The sequence below is a fragment of the Sitophilus oryzae genome, unplaced genomic scaffold (assembly GCF_002938485.1).
Source record: "Sitophilus oryzae breed Bouriz unplaced genomic scaffold, Soryzae_2.0 scaffold_151_pilon_pilon, whole genome shotgun sequence".
NCBI classification, from domain to species: Eukaryota; Metazoa; Arthropoda; class Insecta; order Coleoptera; family Curculionidae; genus Sitophilus; species Sitophilus oryzae.
In genome coordinates this window covers 793439-801282 of record NW_022146192.1, presented here as the reverse complement: position 1 = coordinate 801282, position 7844 = coordinate 793439, and the positions used below count along the sequence as shown (strand labels likewise).

The 7844-nt window shown below is 29.5% G+C and overlaps 1 long non-coding RNA gene across 1 annotated transcript; it reads right to left on the bottom strand.

Annotated features, from left to right (window-relative positions):
* Positions 1–5360: 5360 nt before the first annotated feature.
* On the bottom strand, positions 5361–6564 carry LOC115878634. Its single transcript, XR_004049574.1, has 3 exons — positions 6456–6564; positions 5996–6406; positions 5361–5899 (listed from the first exon to the last, which is right to left on the bottom strand). It is a non-coding gene; the product is annotated as an uncharacterized LOC115878634 (long non-coding RNA).
* Positions 6565–7844: the final 1280 nt, after the last annotated feature.

Below are 7844 nucleotides of genomic sequence, written 5' to 3'. Positions count from 1 at the left end.
ATGTCTCATTTGCCTAATTTAGCTTGGTCCAAAATTGTAACTTATGCTGAAAAAATTACTTTTTTTATTAATGTCTACCTAATTTTTCGTGTAAGGGGTAGTTTTTCAATTTCACCCTAAAAACGTTATGATTATCGTTTAGCATTTTTCATGGGCTTTCCAAAAAAGGCGCCATAAGTGGGGTGTTGCCATTTAAGATTTTCAGCGAGTGAGTACCAGGGGTGCCGCTTAAGGGTTCCCGTCGGGGCAGTTCAAATACGTCCCAAAAAAAAATATGTATTCCCCTTCGATATAATAGAAACGATATTTTTTATTTTTGATATCTTTTGGTTTTTTAAAAGTATAGCCATTATGAAAGTTTTCCAGTGTCACCCTGTATTTAGCAGTATAACTTATGTACAAATACAAATTTATAATAATCCAAAGGAATAAATTAAACAACATAAATACAATTTTATTAATAATAACACTTACCAAATACTTTTTATAACAAGGTTGATTGATTAATTAACACAATTTAAATTTTAAACCAGTACCCAACTGACATTATTTTTCTGCAGTACTAAAATCAATTATTTACCTATCGTAGCATATACGAGATGCACTTATCTACGACGAGATGGTATACAAACTTTATTGATGGTAACTTTATTGGTGTCTAAGACTTTCTGCCTTGGCAGCCAGTATTAACTATAAACTGTGCTCTGGGTCTACAGTTAATTTTTCATCAATTTTTCCTCCACTTGACCTCAAAGTACACAAAACACACTTAATAACACGAATCAAAATGCATCATCTTCCAAAACGCAGGGTTTTGACATAAGTTGACACAAAATTATAACCTATAATTTGGCAAGACTTTGACAAGCCTCAAAAATCTAAAGGCGAATTCATACGCAGCGTCCGTTTGTCGTTCATCGTTCCGTCACAGTTCCGTCTTCCGTCATCCATAGTTAACTTAAAAAATATTAGAAACTTTTTTTAGTAAAATAAATAGATTGGTATTGGACGTCATCTGCTTTTCTTCTGTCATCGTCTGTCGAAATCTTACATCAACTGTAATTCGTAAACTAAGTTTTTTATAAACTTTAGTATTTGGTATATTATATACTTACCTTAAATTTAAAAGACCCTGTGCAATAATTTCGTGTGTAAATTTCCCTAAAATATAAATTTCCGGTCAGAACCATGACTTCTGAGCTTTTTGTTTTTTTGATTCATGTCAATACATGCTTTGGTTAATTTTTATGAGCGAAATGAACTGATCACGATCAATTTGCAATTTTTTCAATTATTATTACTTTTTGATGTAATTTTTTAATATAACGAGTTGCTTTTGGTGACTATTGTCGTAAAGTCATACACTGCATTGAATATTCTATACTAAATTTAAAAAAAACACATTAAAGGCTAACGATACAGTCCTGGTTTCTATAAATATTAATAATAAAGATAACAGAACTAACGATTAAGGAAATCTCTGTAATACTCAAGTATACAAACAGAAAGAAAAATCTAAAAAAATACTCTAATACTTTCTATTGCCTCCCTTAGCTGCTAAAACTGCTTGTATACGTCCGTTTATACTGTCACTAAGGCTGCATATACCATCTAAAACAAAGCGAAGTTCAGTTATTGAAGCTTCGCGACCTCTAACCCTCCTGCAAAGCATTTCCCAAATGTCGAACATGATGGGCAGTTCATAGTAGTATATAGTTCACAATAATCACCAAAGCCGCCTTTGCCATATTGAAAAATAAATTCAAAAAGAAATGATAATTGAAAAAATTACAAATTGTTGGTGGCAAGTTCATTTCGCTCTTAAAATTTAACTAAGGCATGTATTGACATGATCGAAAAAACAAAATGCTCAGGAGACATGGTTCTGACCATAAAATTATATTTTAGGAAAATTTACACACGAAATTATTGCACAGGGTGTTTTAAATTTCAGGTAAAAAACAACCTCTCGATTAAACCTGTATAATATGCCAAATACTAAAGTTTATAAAAAACTGAGTTTATGAATTAAAGTTGAAAAATGTACAGCTTGCTAAAAACAGGGCTACAAATAGCAAAAATATAACACTTTATATTTTACCAAAAATTTCTGTGTTGCGTTTTTTTGCATCTGTATGTATATTTTTAAATGTTTTATGTTTTATACTAAAGTTTCATTCAGAACCTCGAAATGAGTGCAATAAATTAGTGGTTTCAATTAGCATAGAAGTTTGATTCTGTAATTACAATGTAAGCATTCAGAACGTCAAAATTATTGTTGTTAATTTTCAATTAGTAGAAAAAGTTAAGAAACTTTTAGCCTGACAAGTTGCAAAACCCGTCTTATCCCAAAAACTTTGTTCCGAGATAATATGCAAAAACTATTTTTATAAATGTTTAAAGCGTTATTTTACAAAAAAAAAACGTGTCCATTGAGCGGAATCATTATTTTCAATCTCGTTTTTCTACAAATAAAAATTAATTTAATTTTTAAAAAGAAAAAACACAAAAATAGTACACAATATGATGTAGTAGGAATTTTGTATAAGTGTAAACCCAAAGTATGTATTAGGATGTATTTCCGGAAAGTATTTAAACTTCTATAGGGTGGCTCAAAAAAGTGTGAGTGGATCGGGATGATTTTTTTTAAATGGAACACCTTGTATATCGTTGCATTTTTGACATCCTTTCTGATCACTTTACATAATTCTATGCCAAACTTTCTAAAATATTTTTTTTTTGTTTTTCTAATAGGCACACCCTGTTATTATTTCCCTTGTTAGATAGAGAATTAAAAAATGAACATTTTATGTACTTACAGCATTTTAGAATTTTTAGCGGTTCTATTAAAAAAACGAAAATAGTAAGAACTATTTTATATTTAAGAAAGTTTGGCATACAATTTTGAACAGCCTCTATGGTTTAAGATTACGATGGGGTAATGCCAATAGTATTGGAATATTGGAATCAAGGGGTGTTTTGTCTACCTTTGTCTACCCAGGGTACGCCACTTTTAACACGAATATAAATTTTTACGCTTCATATGGGTGTTATACGTTTTACGCTTTATATATTGGTTTTAGGTTTTATTTAAACCGATTTAATGTGGGATCGTTTGTAGTTTTGTTTGATAACGTATTTGGGAAGATTAAGTACCTTGAGTCTCTGAGCAGAGATAAAAGTAGGGGAATTTTAGAATTAGCAAAATTTGGGAAGTGAACGACATAGTGGTAATCACATCATATTATAACTTGTTAATATGTACCTAATTCAGATTTCAGATTAAACAGAATTAACGAAACTTTTAAGCAACTGATTAAAAAAAAAAAAGCAAGTTTTATTATAGTCCTATTGTGTGCATCATGATGAGTTTTTAAGTATTTTGTAGCTAAGTTGTTTGACTCTTTCCAAGATCTGTCTATTAGACGAAAGAACACAAATACCAAGTTAATTATTTTAGTAAAAGTTTGAAACACCCTGTGGGATGGTTTAACAAAGTAAGGAATTCAAAAACCATTTTGTCATGAAGGTGCTTGCTTGTTTATGGATAGTTTGTTTCTTGGCTTATTTCAATAGCTCTATTCTTATTGGAGATATTTGCTTTTGAAGAATACAATGGATATTAATAACAATATTAGCTTTAAAAGTATGCCTTTCCTTTTGGTCCTGATTAATATTGTTTTTTTTCTAATGTCACCGTCACGAAAAAGTTATATTTTGGTGTGATGATGGTTTGTTTTTTTTTTGCAGTTTCTCTAGAACTAGATGGTTTTAAGTTCTGAATTTGATCTCTACCAAGTTCATTTGAAGCAACAATAGTCGATACAACTTTTGGACTTTAAATGATCTCCCTTAGAGTAAGTACCAACAAACAGTAATAATATAATATGACTTTTAAATGACAGTGACATTACAAAAACAATAAACCCTTACTTTACAAGTATATTTACTGATGAGGACCAAAATGGCATATTTTTAATGCTAAAATTGTTATTAATTTGAAGTATTCTTGAAAAGCTTTTATCTCCAACAAAAAAGCTATTTGAGAGATGAATTAAAAACAAATTACTGAGGAAAGATGCTTTTTTGCTGGTAAAGTGGTTTTAAATTCCTTGTTTAACTATATCACAGGGTGTTTCAAACTTTTGCCAAACCAGTTTTGTTTTCCCTCGTTTAACAGGGCATTAATTTTTAATAAGAAAACAGGCTGAAAGCCAACGGTCAGAAAAAAATGCATTGTAAAATGCACAATAAATCACGTTAAAATAATTAACTCGTTCTATGGAATTCGATTTACCTAATTATTTGTTTCATAAACGATTACTGATAATATAATATTGTTTTATATACATAATAAAAATTAAAGCATTCGAAACAAAGTGAATACTGTTTTATCGGATATCTAATATTTAGTCCTTTTAAAGTAATTATTACTCTATATGTTTCAAAAGTACCACGTTTAAAATAAACTGGCATTGCCTTATTGTTTTTGAAAAGTGTTGCTTGTCTATTTATTCAAATAACACGTCCTTATAATAAATTTATTTTAAGCACGAAAGTATTTTATTTCTATAAGAATTGCTAACATTTCTGTTAGGCTTTTGCCACGTGATTAATATTTGCCAATACAATGTCATGCATTTAGGATACATTAAAATACGCAACCAACCGTCCAATCAGATGAAAGAGGTACGTACAATATCGTTGGGTATTGTGCAATCACGTGATGCTCATGTCGTATGACGGTTAAATCTTTGGTTAGAATTTTTGTTGTTGTTTTTACCTGTTTTTACAGTTTTTACTTTATTTTTCTATTTACGTCAGATTTATATTTTGTAATTGCCTATCAGACAATACGTATTTAGAAAAATAATAAGAATTAGGATCGTGTTTTTTTTTAAATCCTGGATATTAATTGGAACCCTTGATAACATTACTGCTTTTGATATAAAAAGTGCATTTTTGATTATTTACTTGGGCTAGGATATTAAAATATCGGTTGGATTGTACGACATAAATAGATGTAGGTATGATTATTTATATATATGTATGTATTTATAAAGCTTACTATCTGATTTGCATTTTCAGTTTTTGATCAGATATTTCATTTTATTTGTGAAATGCCCACAAAAAAGCTTCCAATGATTCAACATCAGTGTGTTTGCTGCATAATGGATCATTCCTGCTGAATTTTTAGATCATTTGAAGACTACACGGAAAAAACCAGATAATATGTTACATTTTCATAGAAATTGATAGCGAGACAATTTTATAGGCAAGGTTAGCATTATTCGAGGCACCATCAAAGAAAGCAATAATAATATGCTTAGTCCCAGAGATATTACAGCTTAGTTATTTTGCCCTACAGGAGAAAAACCAGAGTAGTTCACTCGTAATTGCATTTTCTCGGCTCCAGTTAAAATGAACAAAGCTGGTTTTTCCTGTGGTCTTCATTTGAAATAACGTAAATAAATGTTTATACATATGTATGTGATGATTAAATTGGTGTTAAGGAATAAAAATGTTTTTCGATATTAATATATACCTATATATGTATATTTATTTTGAAATAAATTACACTTTTAACAGTTTAATGGAGTTTTTAAAGCCAGTTATAATATTTATATTTTAAAAACTTGAAATCATGTGGATGTAATCACGCATTAAACCACAGACTAACTTATATAAGTCAAAAAGTAGATTTTAGTGTTAACTTTATATAACTTGTAAGTAAAATAATAAATAAAACAAATATGAAAAAACCAACAATTCTAATGTATATATTAAAATACAGTACAATAATAGGTATCTGATACCCTCACTTAACGTAGAATAATATTCTACCCAACTCAATACTATGTCCAACATGAGTTTCAAATATATAGGGCCCTAATCGTTCCTGAAAATAATATTTTTTTACATTGTTATACCATATTCTAAACTATTTAATATTTCAGTCACTTAAAAAGTTAATTTGTATTGAATAATTGTCTACCATTAAAGCAAATTTGGACTAGTATTTTTAATGATATATTGTGTGTATGGATATAGGTACTTCCTCCAGATTTTGGGTTCAACCAATTTATTCTTAAAACCTGAAACATCTACGTATAAAAGGTAGCAGTAGACAGGTCACTAATTATAATAAAATTTGCCCTTAGAATTACTTCTATTGCAAGCAATTTCCATTGGTATACTTTTCCATGACAAATGATCAACTTCCTAAAATTTTCAATTGATGTAATACTTCCTCATGATGCGAAAAGAAAATCTTTTCGTTAGCACACAATGGACAAACGATATGTTGGCTTACTTTCAGATTAGTTACTTTTCCATAGATATCCTCATGTCAATTCAAAGACGATGAACATGATGATCATCACATGAAACATCACAAACTAAAAACCTAATAAACAAGTTTATATCGAATATAGAAATAAATTTAGTGTTCTTACCTATTGTCGTCCAAATCCACGTTAATAGATAATTAATTTTTTGGAATTTTATCTTTTATTTTTAAATATATCTTTCGAACTACTGGTTTTAGTAATTATTAAATTAAACGAACTAAAAAGTCAAAAATAATAAACAATAAACAATTAATTCTCTTGTCAATTGTCAATTTTCTCCAGGCACCGAACATTATCGATAACGCACGATCTACGACGATTACTCCTTTGATCTGATTGGACGGTTCAATGACGGTTGGTTGCGTATTTTAATGTATCCTCATGCATTTGAGGTGGACATCGAAAGATGGTGTTTGGCGGTATTGACGGGATAAGCCCGATCGGCCACAGCGTATGATTTTTGTCGCGTTCCATTATTTTGAATAGTACAATGATATTTATTATATGTTTAGTATATGACAGTTGTTAGTGACAAAAAGGAGAATTGTATCGTTTACAGGTAATGTGTTGTTTAAGTAGTTGTTTAGAATGATCAAACGTTAATATTATTTCAGTAGCATTATGGCGGCTAAAGGTTTTCTTGAAGAGTGATGGAAACGACGCCGGCCGAAATGATGCATTGTGATTTTGAATTTAACGCTGGACGAATTCAACAATTCAAATTTGCAAAGTAATATTTAACTAGATGATGAGAATTCAGATGTAGAGGAATACGAAGTCAAGCTAGCAAAATTGTTAAAAAGGTGGAACTTACTACAGCTCTTACCAGTATAAAAGGTAAAAATATATTGATGAACATTACAGAATGTACAGGGTGAGTCACCGACAGAGTAAGGTCATTATCTCCTTTGTTTTGAGATTTACAAAAATGTTAAATATAAAAGTTATAGGGAGGGTTAAGATACACATTTTAAAATTATTGTAGAATATACAGAGTGCTTCAAAAAGTGTTGCGGATATAACATGCTTTTTTAAATGCAACACCTATTTTTAATTTTATTTTTTAAATTCTACGTAAAATTCTATAACTTTTTTATCTAATAATATTTTTTATAATATAAAGGGTCCGGCAGTAGTGTGTCGGGCATCTGAAGCTCTTAGAATAATAAACTTCACAATTTTGTTTAAGTCCAAACCTAAAAAGTATGTATGAGGATGTATTTCAGGAAAATATTTCAACTTCTCTACGGTGGCTCAAAAATGTGTAAGTGGATCGGTATGTTTTTTTAAATGGAACACCCTGTATATTATTGCATTTTTTGGCTTCCTTTTGGACCACTTTACATAATATATTATATATGAGTAAATATATTTCGATAATATCAGAGATATTAATAAATAAATAAAAAAATATATTTTTTAAAACCTTCCTTATTTTTTTTACTTTATGAAGCACCCAGTATATTCTACAATAATTTAAAATGTGTATCTTAA